Consider the following 15679-nt stretch of genomic DNA (forward strand, 5'->3'; position numbering starts at 1 on the left):
ATTCAATAGAAATGTAGTCTTTTTACCGGGACTTGATCTTTGTAAAATATGTCAAAGTTAAATAGGAAAATCCTAAGAAATTATCAAAGAAAAAAAATATTTTTATTCAAAAGAAGAATTTAGTAGGTACCTAATAAGAATAAACTTCCCTACTGACTACGCACTAAATTTTATTTTTAACGTATTGTTAGCTGCCAGTAGTTACAAAGAGGGCAGCAGAGACGAGCGACCATAGACACCTCGCCATTCAGCCGTTCATCTATGCTTGGAGGATTCTTTTTTCGAACGTCATTGTGACAAGACATGTTATCGTTTGACAGAATAAGATTTTGCCGCGTTCTTGACTAATCTTAGTTGATTTTCATGTTAAAACTATTTCTTGATTCTTGTAATTTCCTCGTTAAACAAACCTGCTTCTGGTTTTTAAGATCAGAAGTGGGATAGTCTCACTCCCACTATAAAGTTTTTGATTTCAGTTTAGATTCATTGGCACTTTTACTAAGTACGACGCGGTGTAAGGATATCCGCCATTACCGAAGTTTTTGCCGTTCTATTTTAATTTTGTAATGGATTGCAGTGCGTTGCAATCTACGCAACGGTATATTCAAGATGCTATGCAGGCAGCGTAAGTGATACCAATAAATATGTCTTGTTGTGGAACAAGGACATTCAATTCTGGTCTATTCCATTCTGAAGAGTTCAGCGGCATCAAGTGCCCAAATAACTTTAAGGATACATCCTATTATCCTTCAGGATAGCATTAATGTGGATTGCATTATTGGAAAAATCGAAAAAGGAATATTGGTTTTTATTATTCTTATGGAAACAACAGGTCTGGTAACTATGATCATTGGTTAACAAAATTTATTGTCATAGTAACATGTTAAGGTAATATCAAAATGTTTGTGTTATAACCGAATTAACGATTGCTTTGGTTTTCATATGTATATGACGGCCAGTATCTCGTTTGGCATACTCCGGTAATGAAAGCCAGTGGATAGTAGACCTGGCATATCATGCTTTGAGGTCAGGTGATCTGTTCTATTGTTTTGATTACACATCGGAAGTTATTATGCTCTTAGCTGTATTTAGTGGAAAAATGTGTAATAATGTACCAACCATTGGTATTGTCACCTATGAGTATTCTGTGTAGCAAAATCTGAAGTGAAGTTAACTACACGTAACTTATCAAACCGTAATGGTAGTTGTGTTTTCAGCGTTGCTGACACATGATTAGTAATAATGATATTTCTGAGACATAGTTTCAAAGTTATGCCTTGAATTTATTTCTTTGAGAGCGAAAAGCTTTCCAGATTTTGATGAAAGATTTTGTTGGTCAGAAGTGGCCGAACGAAATGTATGTCATAAGTGCTTGTTCGCAGACTTATACACGAGAATGTGTAACGGCCGTGTCGTGGCCCAAGCGCTTCTGTGCTGGTGCTGCTGATTGCGGCACGAGCGCTGCTCTGCCGGTGCTCCTGGTCGCGGCACGAGCGCTGCTGTGCTGGTGCTCCTGCTGGTTCTGTTGGCTTATGCCTTCCGAATAGTCTGAGCCTCTGGCTTATGGCTTCTGTATAGTCTGAGCCCATGGCTTATGGCTTCCGAATAGTCTGAGCCTCTGGCTTATGGCTTCCGTATAGTCTGAGCCCCTGGCTTATGGCTTCCGTATAGTCTGAGCCCCTGGCTTATGGCTTCCGTATAGTCTGAGCCCCTGGCTTATGGCTTCCGTATAGTCTGAACAACTGGCTTGACTATGACTTGCCTTGACCATGACTTCCGTATATTTTGAGCCCCTGGCTTGACTATGACTTGATTTGACTATGACTTCCATATAGTTCGAGTATTTGTTCTTGATAACATATTTCTTGCGCTTGAGTGCACGCTTGCACCCACGGTTTAACTAATAAGTAAAAGTAATCGTATTTCTTTTTACAACTAATATGTTTCAGCTTTACACTCCAAACCAGGTTAATAATTTACATGATTTCTTTGTATGTTGTGTGTTTATATGTGTACAACTAATATGTTTCAGCCTTACACTCGACACACTTACACTGGGTGGTATACCAGTGTTCTGTTATTAATTTTGTATCTGTTAATTGATTTAAAGTTGACGTTATTTATTTTCGAGTCGCTGGGTGGTATACCAGTGTTCTGTTATTAATTTTGTACCTGTTATTTGATTTAAAGTTGACGTTATTTATTTTCGAGTCGCTGGGTGGTATACCAGTGTTCTGTTATTAATTTTGTACCTGTTATTTGATTTAAAGTTGACGTTATTTATTTGCGAGTCACTGGATGGTATACCAGTGTTCTGTTATTCATTTTGTACTTGTTATTTGATTTAAAGTTGATGTTATTTATTTTTCTTCCTTTAAATGGATTAGTACTTTGTTTGAGGTTTGTAAGTCCTCGAATAATTTTTATTCTGAAAGTGTCATTGTACAGAAAAACGATGACGAGCACGATAACCAATCGAGATTTAAATATGACGAAATTGAGCCAGGTCCAACTCGCTTATTGCATGTGCAGGTGTTCCGAGACTCAACCAGGCTCACCCAGATCCTGCCGAGGACGTCAGGGTGTCAGGAGAGGCCGTGTTAGCTGCCAGTAGTTACAAAGAGGGCAGCAGAGACGAGCGACCATAGACACCTCGCCATTCAGCCGTTCATCTATGCTTGGAGGATTCTTTTTTCGAACGTCATTGTGACAAGACATGTTATCGTTTGACAGAATAAGATTTTGCCGCGTTCTTGACTAATCTTAGTTGATTTTCATGTTAAAACTATTTCTTGATTCTTGTAATTTCCTCGTTAAACAAACCTGCTTCTGGTTTTTAAGAGTATATTATCTTGCGCATAACTCATTAAAAAAAGTCTTTATCAATTTCTTAAAATAAAACTAATAGGTACTATCTATCTGGCCACAAAGATTAACCGTCGTGAAGGTTACATTTTGACGTTTGCGCGAATCCACGTTCGAAACTCAAATCGCGATGGGAGAGCGTCGGGTCAGCAGTGTCACTCTGACTTAGCACCCATGTACACGAGTCGAGCGGTGCCGGCTCCTACACAACTATCGTAACTAATAGAAAAAAAAAACTTTATTAAAAAAAAGGTTTATTAACAACCAGTGGAAAAATATGCCGTGAAATTATTTTTTCAGTAAAACATGTGAATGATGACAATGTGAAAACTTTGTGACGAAAAGTTTTTTGAAATTAATTTTAAAGTGTTTTAAAATTAGTATTTCTTGTAGTTTAAAATATTTTATCAGTACTATTAACTGTTAAATACATAAAATGGATAATAAGCTATTTGTTTTTAGTAATTTATAAGGTTTAAGCTTATTAATAAAAAGTTAAGTGTAAGTGAAGTTAAAGCTTGCAACAATATCACCAATTGCGACTTTGGTAAGTTTTTTTATTTATTTATTTTGGTTTTTAAGTCATAATTTATGAATTAGAATGGCCGTGAAAATATATTTTTTATTCTAGTAAATATTTCAATATTTTTCTAAATGTTTTCAAATTGTATAGTGAAAAAAAAATACAGTAAATATTATAGAGCACATATTAATATTTTGTTCAGTTTAGAGATGAAATATTGATACTGATTCTAGGTAACTATAAATACGCACGTAGTTTGACTCTTCATAACTTTGGTCAACATTTATCTGGCTAACCAAATAAATTAACATTATCAATTAATTTTATCGTTCATTCTGCTAATGGTGAAAGAGAACATATACACAAATATTATATTACACAAATATTGACATCCATTGCGGTAATTGTTCAATAACATTACACATATTGTTAGAAGTGTTTATTTAATAAATAATCAGTAAATACGGATTTAGAATTAGGCTTATTTTACTACAGACGATGTTGTGTAATATGTCTAAAATTGTTAATCCATACAATCAGATTTGTACAGAGGCGAACAAAACGGAACTGCATAAACCGGCTTACGAAACAGGATTAGGGAAAATTTCGGCTTCCGTACATACCTCAGCTTTGAAAATGTTAATTTTTGACTTTAATTTCAAACACTGATGTAGGAAAACTCTAAAAAGGTAGAGCCTATAGATTTGATCAGTACTTAAGAAATAACTAGAAAGTCTATGGAATTTCTTGCCTTGTTCTTCTCCATGAGACGCACTCCTTGGAATCGTACAACTAGATTGACGTCGAAAAACGTTTTATAGGCCTAATGAAAAAAAAAATTGTTTAGGTTTGCATTTGATCGATTGAAATATGTAATTAATTTTATTTTCTTTTAAAAAAGAGTGTCCATGCAGTTTCTTGTCGGTTCTTCTCCATGAGACTAAGTCTTTGGAACCGTGCACCTAACTTTGACGTTTCGAAAGAGCTTTCATAGGCCTATTTGAAATAAAATACATTGAATTTTAGCATGAGTTTGATCAGCCATGCACTTATTGCAGTGTAAATGTAATAATTTTATATGTTGGGAGTTTATCAAGTTTTCTTATTTTGAATAGTCGAATTGTAACGAAATGTCGAAAATGTAGAATAGACAGTTCGAAAAAAGGTTCTACTGCATGTTTTTTTTCCTACAAAAAGGTGTGGTGTGAACAAAAGAAGTGTGATACTGAAGATTATGTGAGGGAAATACAGAGTCTAGGTCGAGATGAAAATACTGCGCTTGCATGATTATGAGTGCCAGTCTTTGAGGCATTTAGACCGTGAATGCTTTCGGCTTCGTTTTTCTTTCCTTGTCTATTTTATAGCAGATTCGTGCTTTCTTGTTAGAATATCTTGAGACTTTTGGTGGCGAATGGTGACGTCATATTTTAGGTTGACAGAAGTATGCATACTACAAACCTATACTATGCGTTGTTTTACACGCCTCTGGTGCTTGATTTTTGAGAAATCTCGGAAAAATTGAATGAAAAAAAAAAAATGTAATGAAAATTATGACTGCGGTTCACATGATGATCACTGCCGAAACCAAGAAAAAATTCATTAACACCCAGCTTCTCTAAAACCAGTTACTAAAGCGATCAGTATGATACAAAATCAACTACTTAGTTAAATCGGATAGCCAATCAAATATAATGACTAAATCTATTCCGTTGTTAGTACAGTCATATTATGTTTCCATTTAAAATAGAATGGAATAGACTCGTGTCGTCTATTTCCTTTGCTAAATTGGATATTCGAAATACAAACCCAGTTCGTCATAGCATGACGTCACAGGCTTTTTGATACCAATTTTTCATACTGGTAACATTGTAGGCGTGTGACCTAGCATCGGTATTCGGTTAACATCAAGTTGGAATACCTAACACATTTTGGATTCGGAAATATTGCTAAAAGATAAGAGGAAATATGCCTTATAGTTCAAAGGTTTACAAAGATTTAATGGAATTTCAGATTAGTTACGTAAGAATTGTTTCAGAATACAGCATTTGTTGAAAGTTCAAACTGTTCTTTTGTACATATTTCCAATTACTTTGCTATTCCCAAAAGCTTGCATCAAACGAAGATATTAAATGTATTCTACGTCACGGATCGCAGCGTCACTCATCGCCTCACCAACCACTGAAGGGAATTCATATAAAAACCAGCAAAGGCTGGTGACATGCCTCCGCAAAGATTGTCACAGCCTCACAGCATACTGATTTTTGCGTCAAACGCCGGCAATATCGTAACTTATGAGTTCAGTTGACAGTTGAGTTATGAGCGACAACCCCTTTGAGGCTTGCCGACCGTGAACGCTTCCGTCTCGCTATTTTCCACCATTTGTCATGTGTAACTGATGTTTGCTTACCAACTACTTATTTCTTATTAAGCTATTATGAGAGAATCCTACTCATATTATATTTGGAAAAGGTTGCATCTATAGATGTTCGTACGTCTTTCACGGAAAAATTACTACTTAAGCTTATTTGTACATATATCAGAATAACATTAGCGTTATCTGCTGCCTTATATCCATGTGCAGTAAGAAGTTCCATTTGGATGCTAGTGAAACCGTATGTGAAAGCTAGTATTCTGATATGCGGCTCCGTTGGCTCACAATACAGTTTTATAATGGAATAGAAACGAGAAGTAAAGGTTATGTGGCAAACAGGCGATAGCCATAGATTCGTTTATATTGTTGAATGGGTGTCAGCGACAGGGAGACTATTAGACTTAATAGTTTCTGGCTAGAATTATACGTAATTATACAGATGGGTTTATCCAATTAATTGTCATGAAATCGTTTTTATTCAAGATCAGTATGTCTCGTCGTTACAGCCTAAAACGTCCACTGCTGGATAAAGCCACCCCCAAGCTGGGCAATTACTCACCGTGCTGGGCATAAGTGTTGACGATTAAAATGTCTACGATTGAGTTATAAACGACGCAAAGCATCATCCTACCACTATTCCAATTTTATTTTCGGTCGGCGCCATGTTCTCCTTCCTTACTCTTTTTTCTATTATCAACGCAGCCTTGATTATTATTCAGAATACGCTTTTTGAAATTGTAAAAACATATTGTATTACACGAGCAGCCTGTGGATGAGACATACTAAACGATCGCTTGACGCCCTGCGTGTGCAGTATAATAACTGTTTCAGGATGTTGTTGGGACTGCCGCGTTTCTGTAGTGCGTCAGGTATGTTTGCCTCTACGCATACTGACGATTTTCACGCGATAATGAGAAAGAAGATCTATTCCACACTGTCCAGAGCGCGGTCTAGTTCGAACAACATACTGAAAACATTATCTGAGAAGTATGACGATCCTTGGTTGTCTCATGTAATGAAAGTGCTGGTCAGAAGACCGTAATTTGATATATTGTCGCTTTTTCTTTTTTCTTTTACTAACATAATTCTAAGTTTTGTTGTTACTAACCCAGTTTGGGCCTAGTTGCCATTATTTCTTTTACTAACATAATTCTAAGTTTTATTGTTACTAACACAGTTTGGGCCTAGTTGCCATTATTTCTTTTACTAACATAATTCTAAGTTTTGTTGTTACTAACACAGTTTGGGCCTAGTTGCCATTATTTCTTTTACTAACATAATTCTAAGTTTTATTGTTACTAACCCAGTTTGGGCCTAGTTGCCATTATTTCTTTTACTAACATAATTCTAAGTTTTATTGTTACTAACACAGTTTGGGCCTAGTTGCCATTATTTCTTTTACTAACATAATTCTAAGTTTTATTGTTACTAACACAGTTTGGGCCTAGTTGCCATTATTTCTTTTACTAACATAATTCTAAGTTTTGTTGTTACTAACACAGTTTGGGCCTAGTTGCCATTATTTCTTTTACTAACATAATTCTAAGTTTTATTGTTACTAACACAGTTTGGGCCTAGTTGCCATTATTTCTTTTACTAACATAATTCTAAGTTTTATTGTTACTAACACAGTTTGGGCCTAGTTGCCATTATTTCTTTTACTAACATAATTCTAAGTTTTATTGTTACTAACACAGTTTGGGCCTAGTTGCCATTATTTCTTTTACTAACATAATTCTAAGTTTTGTTGTTACTAACACAGTTTGGGCCTAGTTGCCATTAATAAACAAGTTTATTATATGTAGTTCTTATGCATATGTAGGAGATTCCCCAAAAACATTGTTTTAGCAGCATTTTCATTATGCATACGGATAAGTACGTACGGCTATTATTGCCAGAGTGTTTTCCGATTGTTATAGGGTCGAGGTAGGTACAGTCAGTAAGTTAATAATAAAAGAAGGTTTTTCGACAACAGCATCACTTGTAATCATGGATCCCTTAGATAAAAGTCTCGAGTAAAATAATGGAAAATAAACATATAGGTATTGTACAGACAGCACTACCTTAATTTGTCTTTCATCTATAAATGTCCAATCTTATCGCTGTAGTGAAAGGGTAATATTTGATTGGTAAAATTTTACAGATTCGGGTAGGTTGATAAGCTGGCGTTTGTTTCTATGTTTCAACCTACAAAATAAAACTAATATTCTTAACCAGTTTACTTTATGCTCAACATAATTTTGTATTTACTTTAGAAATTCCATCAGCGATAGGTATAAACTAGTCTTTTTATTTGGTTTTGTTCAACAGGTTATGACTTGTGACATTCGGAGGGCACTTTATGTTATTAAAGCGGGTGAACCTTACTTGTGTGTGTGTATTGTACATACACCTTCTGTTTGTATGAGTTAGCTCAGGAGCGCTCAGTAGTGGCCGTACATTTACATTCACGAGTACGGCTAAGCAACTTATGTATTTGTACTTACTTTTTTAATGTAAAATCTGAAGGCGTTTACAAATAAATATAAAATTATCGTGAAGGAGTTACTTTTCATTTGAATTGGGAACCTCGTCCTTTCTCAGTATGGATAAAAATGTAGAGGTGCTTGCTTATACCTACGTAGTAAGTAGGTACTAATGATACAACATCCTATGGGTAAATAATAAATAAAAGAGAACGGTACCTACTGTAAATCAAAATATGATTTTTGAAAAATAAAAAAAATATATTGAAAAACATTTAATTGCCTTATCAGCAATTTAACGGCCAACTCAATAAATTAATTGGCTTTTGTTTCTAATTAGTAATGCGTAATACTCTCTTCTATATATTCAGTAATTTCACTGAGTAACTTCATATTAATAAAAGTTAGCAACATGAAGTTATTAATTTTCTTATTTTTGGTAGCTTATGCTACAGCCAGTTTAGATGACGAAGCCATCGACTCCGGTTCTCCTGTTCATCCGTATATTCAAGCGGTTCAACGAAACTCGGAACTTTGTAAGTATATTGCTATTTAGTAAGTTTAGTAAGTTAGTAAGTAACGGCCCTGTAAGTATAGTGGTCGCCTGTGACTGCTAAAGAATCTATCAGACAGACAGCGGTCACGCGGTCAAGCGTTCAAGCGGCCAGTTTTGCGTTCTTTGTGTCATATTAAGTTACATAGATATTCTCAGGCAGGAGGTATTCTGACCGCGTCGGTCAAGAAGTATCTAGTAGTGGGAGCAGAGCTCAAACGCTGAACGCTCGATCGCGCAACCGCTCTCTGTCTGATAGATGCCTTAGTACGCATTGCCGAGTCCTATTCCTAGGTTAGGTTAAAATCACACGATTTTACTGGTGACCGGTAGTTAATGCTATCTGCCAGATAAAGGCTGCTTATAATTTCTGCCAGATATTGCTATTCGAGACCTGTGAAACCGAAGGTTATAAGTAGCTTATTTCTCAAATACATTCCTGACAGGCCATGAGAGCCTCCTGCGGGATTGTTCGAAAGAGTTAACGCGACCCTGGTACATAAAAGGCCTACGACGGAACACGACGGTTTTAGTCACTAAGCGGGAGGGGTCATTTGACGATTTTTTGCCATCTGAAAAAAGGCCATCAGAGCCTTTATCGGTATCGGTGAAACTAGCAAGTAACATAAGATTTTCTTTAATTTAGATCGATATTAACTTGCAGTGCGTCAGGGGGATGAGTGCACCGCGGACCGCGCCTGCAGATGTCCATACGGAGAGATCGGCTTTTGTTCTGAATACCGGTGTTACTGTCTGAAAGATAACTTGCCCAGAATGTAGTACTGATGCTGTGAAGAAATATTCTTAATCGAGCTACAGGTTGCACAAATAAAATGCTGATATGTTTTGATGGTTTGATTTCTAACTGTTATATTATTAAAATAAAAAGATCCTTTTTTTCATACATATTATAACTGTTAAATTACCTACCATAATTATATCGGTTTTTCACTGAACACAAAAATCCCATTCATTTGAGAGAATTTCTTCTAAATGTAAATTACAACCATTTTGCCGTGTAATACGGAATAAATACCATACTTCTTGGAACATGTATGTATAACTGAAAATATGCTGATGTAGGTATGTATAAAATGTATATCTACATTTAATTACGTGTCAGTCAATGTGGTATAGGGTTGTTCTTCCGTGTACCGACATCTGGTGCGACCCCATTCAAACACGCTCTGATGAGAACGGAATAATAAATATGTGCAAATAAACTATATAATGAAATGGTATATAGAATAGTGACACGATAATAAATATGTGTAAATAAACTATATAATGAAATGGTATATAGAATTGCATATGTATGACACGCATATTGATGAGGTTATTTTCGGTTATGGTATTGTTTATTATTAAATATTTTCCATTCATCTGATAAGAAAACTTTTCTCTGATGTTCGACAAAGAACACATCATACGCTACATAGTCCTACTAATGTAAAAGCAAAAGTAGATGTACGTGTGTTACTCTGTCCCGTAAAAACTATTCATTGAATATTGATGAAACTTGGCAGCTCACCACTTTTTATCCGACTTTGGCAGTGTACCACAGGAAGCGGGTAAAACCTATTACGCAGTGAAAGCTTGATAATACATAAAGCCTAAAGTTATTTTTTATGTATATGCCCTGAATAATTCCCGCAGGATGTACGCATAACCACGGGAACCAGATAGCAATTATGCCCCACATTGACAATAACAAATACCAAATACGTTATACTGTGGTGTCGCTAATAATTATAACAACTATATAAGCCATTGTACCATTCCACAATACTGTACATTTAACACGCAGCGGAACAATAAAATATGACCACATTTAACTGCAAATGCAACCAATGAATTGATAAATGCATCCGTGACATCGAGTAAGGAAAGATGAACGGAGATGCTATAATGCAGGTAGGTTCTTCTAGGTCAAAAACATAGTGGGCTTAACCAAAACGAACGGTTACGACTGAACTAATGAGGCGTTCGGGTTCTTTCAGACATCTGTCAACGATTTTGTTATTACAAAAAATAATCGGGTAAAAAAACGGCGTGTAGAGGTGAAGACAGTAACGTTCCTCAACCCTCGCACAACGGTATTTTGGCGCGCTACTTTCTTAGGAGATTTTGCGTTATGGTACCTCCGCTACTTATTTTGTTCTCCATAATCCATACTATTCACATAGGATAACAGAGTATATACCCGTGTTATATACCATATACAATGTACTCGTTGTTTGTAGCACAAACAAGAATGGTCTTTGTACAATATTTGCTGAATGGGAAGACGCTGGCGTTGCCTTGACTTGCTATCTACAATCCAGTATGGTGATTTATACATAGAGCTGTTTACACTTAACAACTTATAAATCCATAGCTTGTTTCCCACAGTTCCATGTCATGAAGCAAACACTGTCCTAGTAGCCTACCTCTTTCTCAGGCTCTAGCAAAAGTATCTTCATACCAAATTTCATTGACTCTGGTTAAGTAGTTTTGGCATAAAGCCATAGCAGACAGACAGTCAGGCACGATTACCTTTGCATTTATATTATTAGTAAGGAATACTCGTAATTTTTTTTTTTTTGATATTCTGGTAACGATAAATGACAATATTGAAACATTATTTCACAGTGCTATTGAAAAGATTTATCTCTTCGAACATGCATTTATGAATAGTAATCTAATCTTAACAATATATATTGTATTGTAAGATGCTATTTATGTCTTTATCTGCATTTATTTTTGCATTTAAGTAGCAATTCTAAGTACGGCCGATAAAATGGATATATTGACGACCAGATAAGCGCAGCTGGTATCTACTAAAATATTGATTTTTTTACCGTTTAAATAGATGGAGTTTAATCCTAGAATATCTTCTTTTTATCGTTGTATCTATTTTATCAATGCCTAGGTAGCTGTATTTTTGCTTTTGTATTTTATCACGAACTGTTGCCTGCAGTTGTACCTTCATGTAGCGTAAGATATAAGTTTCATATTTTTGTTTACAGTTACAACAAAATCCGCAAAGTAATTTTTGCGTGAAAAACTAACAACATTGGCACATTCAAACATTAACGTTTATAGTATTGAGGTGTTTGTGCGATTTATGATAAATGTGAAATGATAGCAGGCTAAAAAAATATAAGGCAGGCTATAGAAATGAATGTTAAAGTAGGTACATATATAGTTGTAAGTATTTTGTTTTTTCCATTCATTAACTATAATAAATTATGACAAAACAATAGATATAAAAGCTGATAACAGATTGTTTACATAACAACTTATAATTGCATATACTTAATTGCAAAATAACGCAGTTAGGCACATATTGTACAGTTTCAGTTGATAAAAGATAATTGCATGAATTGAATATATAATTGAATATTTTATTATTTTTATATATATGAATAATTTATAAGTGTTTTTATTATAAAAAAATATCTATCTTATCATACTATACGTGTTCTTGAGAAGATCATCTTATTAGCTTTCTTACCTGAGGCACCAAAACTAATCAGTAATCATAATTTTCATATAATGTACGTACGTGTTTTCATTCGCTTAGCTCCCAGCTATCTTCTCGAACACCAAATATAATGTAAGATCTTTATTGCTACCTACCTTTCGCCAGCATTTTCACCCGCGCCCTTCGGAATTTACTTTGCGCACCCGGATGTAAAGTTCTCGATAAGTCAGCTATCTAACACACTAGCGGGACCCAGCAGGGCCAAGGCCTGCCGGCCTGCGGGATTGTTCGAAAGAGTTACCGCGGCCCTGGTACATAAAAAGCCTACGACGGAACACCACTGTTTTTAGTCAGTAAGAGTCTGGTACTCCCTCACCGCTGCTAACCCACTAAGGGAGAGGTTGTTAAAAAAAAGCTATCTAACACTGAAATATTTTTTCATAGCGGACTAGTTGTTCCTGATATAAGTGCGTGTAAACAAACAAACTCTTCAGCTTTATTATATTAGTATAGATACTTTACTTTACTTTTTAACTGCCTCGTTGGTCTAGCTGTCGCAAGTGCGGCTGCTGAGCACGAGGTCTCGGGTTCGATTCCCGAGTCGGGCCGAAATCGCTTTGTGGGTTTTAGAAGACTTTCACATAGCAGCCCGGAGCCTGAAAGGTGGTGATTGATACACCCGTGCATCGGAGAGCACGTAAATGTCGGTCCTGCGCCTGATCTCTTTCCGGTCGTGTCGGATTGCCGTCCCATCGGGCTATGAGAGTTAAGGAATAGTGAGTGCACCTGTGTCTGCGCAAATGCTCGTGCACTATAATATGTCCTGCATAGTTGGCTAATCTCCTTACATGAGAACAGCCGCCGTAGTCGATAATCGGCTAGGAGGACATCATAGATACTTATCGAAGCGTTAAAGATTGTGTTATTAACACATGTCGAATATAAACGAGATATTCCTTGGATCAAGGTTGTAATGCTTAATGTGTGTAACTTCTTTTTTTTTTAATTCTAATTTATGGCAGAATTCCTTTTATGTACATATTTACATGACGTAAAAATAAATTTATTTGTACAATACAACTAAAAACAATGCTTAATTAGTTCAGCCTCTTATTAGTACGTAGGTATAGTTATTTTATTGCTCAAGGGGCAGTGTTAAGTCTGTCTTGTAATATAGGTCTGTCTTGAAAAGGAGCCCACAAGACAAGTCGAGAAGAATTGAACGATTTTGAAAGAACCTTTCATAATTTTTATTGTGGTCTAAATGTCGATTTATTTTCGAATAACCAAAAGAAAGGGATAAGCTGGGAACTGAAGTACTCCTAGATAGATAGAAAACAAGAATTGTCAACAGGTAAAAATTCATCATTGTCCGTGATTGTCTCTAAAGCCAACAAAAAAAATTACTTTATAATGTACCTTTATGTGGATGTGCTACACTGTGCCACTAGAAGATAATGTTCCTATGTAAGATACTGAAACTGACTGATCAAATATCATTGTGTTGCTGTCAGACTTACCTATAAAAAATATCTACGACAATAATACTTTTATGTAAAGCTTAAAGTTAAGTAACGTTTGCGTACAAGCGGGTAGGCCTTTTCCCGATTTGCTATATCGTATGTATTCAAACGCACATAATTAAGTATTGCTGTCACATAAATCTCTTCCAGGCACGGTCGGGTAAAATATTTATGCTAATACCTACCTTCTGTGTCCTGACTTTTTATTTAAATGGCAACATTTTCGAAATGTCATTCTAAGAACGTGAAAGAATGTGACGGCAAAGTTCCAATGTTGTTTAAAAAAAGTCAATTAAAATATGGCAAGTTTCGGAAAAGAATCATTACCAGGTTTATATTTCCTTACCATGAATCTTTATTAATCAATAAGGTTTTAAGGCTAAATCGGTTTTTATTTTCCTTTTTATGAAATTTTCAAAAAGTACTGCTTATGAAGAAATCAAACTCAGATTCTCAAAGTTTCAAAGTTCAAAGTCTAGTTTCAAAATGTCAAAAACATGACGTAGGTAATTTTATTTAAAGAACTTTAAGTGCGGTTATCCTTAAGTTCAGAACTATTTATATTATTCAAATTCAGATTATCTCGGCGCCTGAATATTCAGATTTTCAACTGAAACCTAATTTACTTGAGAAATTAAGTAACCTACTTATCCACTTAAATCTTATACTTAACAGGTACCTACTAATTAAGGTACTTTTTAAAGTGGGAAATCTCTTCTGACCATAACATTTTGTTCTATTTTCGGATCTTGATCCATTCTTCGTAATTATTTTTAAGAACACAGTGAGAGTAGAAGTAATTAAGACCGTTGCAATCAAAAAGCGTAATTTTAAATGCATTCACAATACTTATTTCATTTCATATAAGTTAATTTAAATTATTTTAAAGTTAAATACCATTTTATCTAGCAATTTAACACACAAAATAAAATAACATGATAAACTCATTCAGTCAAATGATATTTTCAATTTACCTTTGTAGTACCTATCGTAACTTATTCAGTGATCTACATAAAATAAATTTCAAATACCGAATACCAATATCAGTAAAATATATGTAAAATCAAAATCCAATTTCCCAACACGGTGTGTCGATATTGTGAATTAATTCGTAATACCACGAGAATGGGGGTTCTCGTAACAGAACATATTTGACTCTATATCGAGCGGAGTAAAGTAACACTGTAATAAATTGTTCTATTGAATAATGGACAAAGTTTCAACTGATATTTGGGGCGGGTTTTATGGTCCCATTATGAGGGCAAGTATTGTTGAGAACAACCATTTTTTGGAATTATGTTTGAACCCTAAGATGACATAATATCGTTTTAATAAAAAGCTTAACATACTTGAGTAATGGCGGACATTGGCTTTTCTGGAAATGGTTTCTTTTCCGTACCTTCTTCATATACAAGAGAATTATTTCACTAATGAGTTTCCTAACTAGGTTACATAAAGTAGAACAATTCCTAAATAATTAAGCTCCTACACGTTTGTAGTTTCGTAGGAAAGTTGTGAAGTAGGTAAGTTTGGATAGGTAAAATGTTTTTCGTTTGTCGAGTGTAAGAGATCAGCTGCACGAATAAGTCCGCATTTCCATCTCATTGGCCATATTTTTGTTACATATTTTCGTACCGCAAACAGAAGAACGATTTCTCCATAAAATTACATTGTAGACTGAGGAATATAAACATTGTAAGACGTTTAAAATACTCGCAAGAAAAACTTTTCAAGGGTAAAGTAATAACATAGCACCACTCATGTTTTCCCCGAAGAATTCATCCGACATCCAAGTACTCTTAGTACGCCAGTCATGTCTAAACTCCGAGAAATCTAGACTTAAAGTACTTTGGAGTTCCAACTTTGAACCACTAAGTCGATGGCGCTAAGCTTGAGAAACTGATCGACTGATT

At 35.2% G+C, this 15679-nt stretch overlaps 1 protein-coding gene across 4 annotated transcripts in view; it reads left to right on the forward strand.

Annotated features, from left to right (window-relative positions):
- Positions 1 to 2978: 2978 nt before the first annotated feature.
- Positions 2979 to 15679, forward strand: part of LOC124631686 (tachykinin-like peptides receptor 99D) — a 135838-nt gene continuing 123137 nt past the window's right edge. For all 4 annotated transcript variants that reach the window (XM_047166224.1, XM_047166226.1, XM_047166225.1 and 1 more), the window contains exon 1: positions 2979 to 3412. The gene's annotated coding sequence lies outside the window, so the exon portion shown is untranslated. The remainder of the gene's footprint in view (positions 3413 to 15679) is intronic.

The sequence above is a fragment of the Helicoverpa zea genome, chromosome 7 (genome assembly GCF_022581195.2).
Source record: "Helicoverpa zea isolate HzStark_Cry1AcR chromosome 7, ilHelZeax1.1, whole genome shotgun sequence".
Classification (NCBI taxonomy): Eukaryota; Metazoa; Arthropoda; class Insecta; order Lepidoptera; family Noctuidae; genus Helicoverpa; species Helicoverpa zea.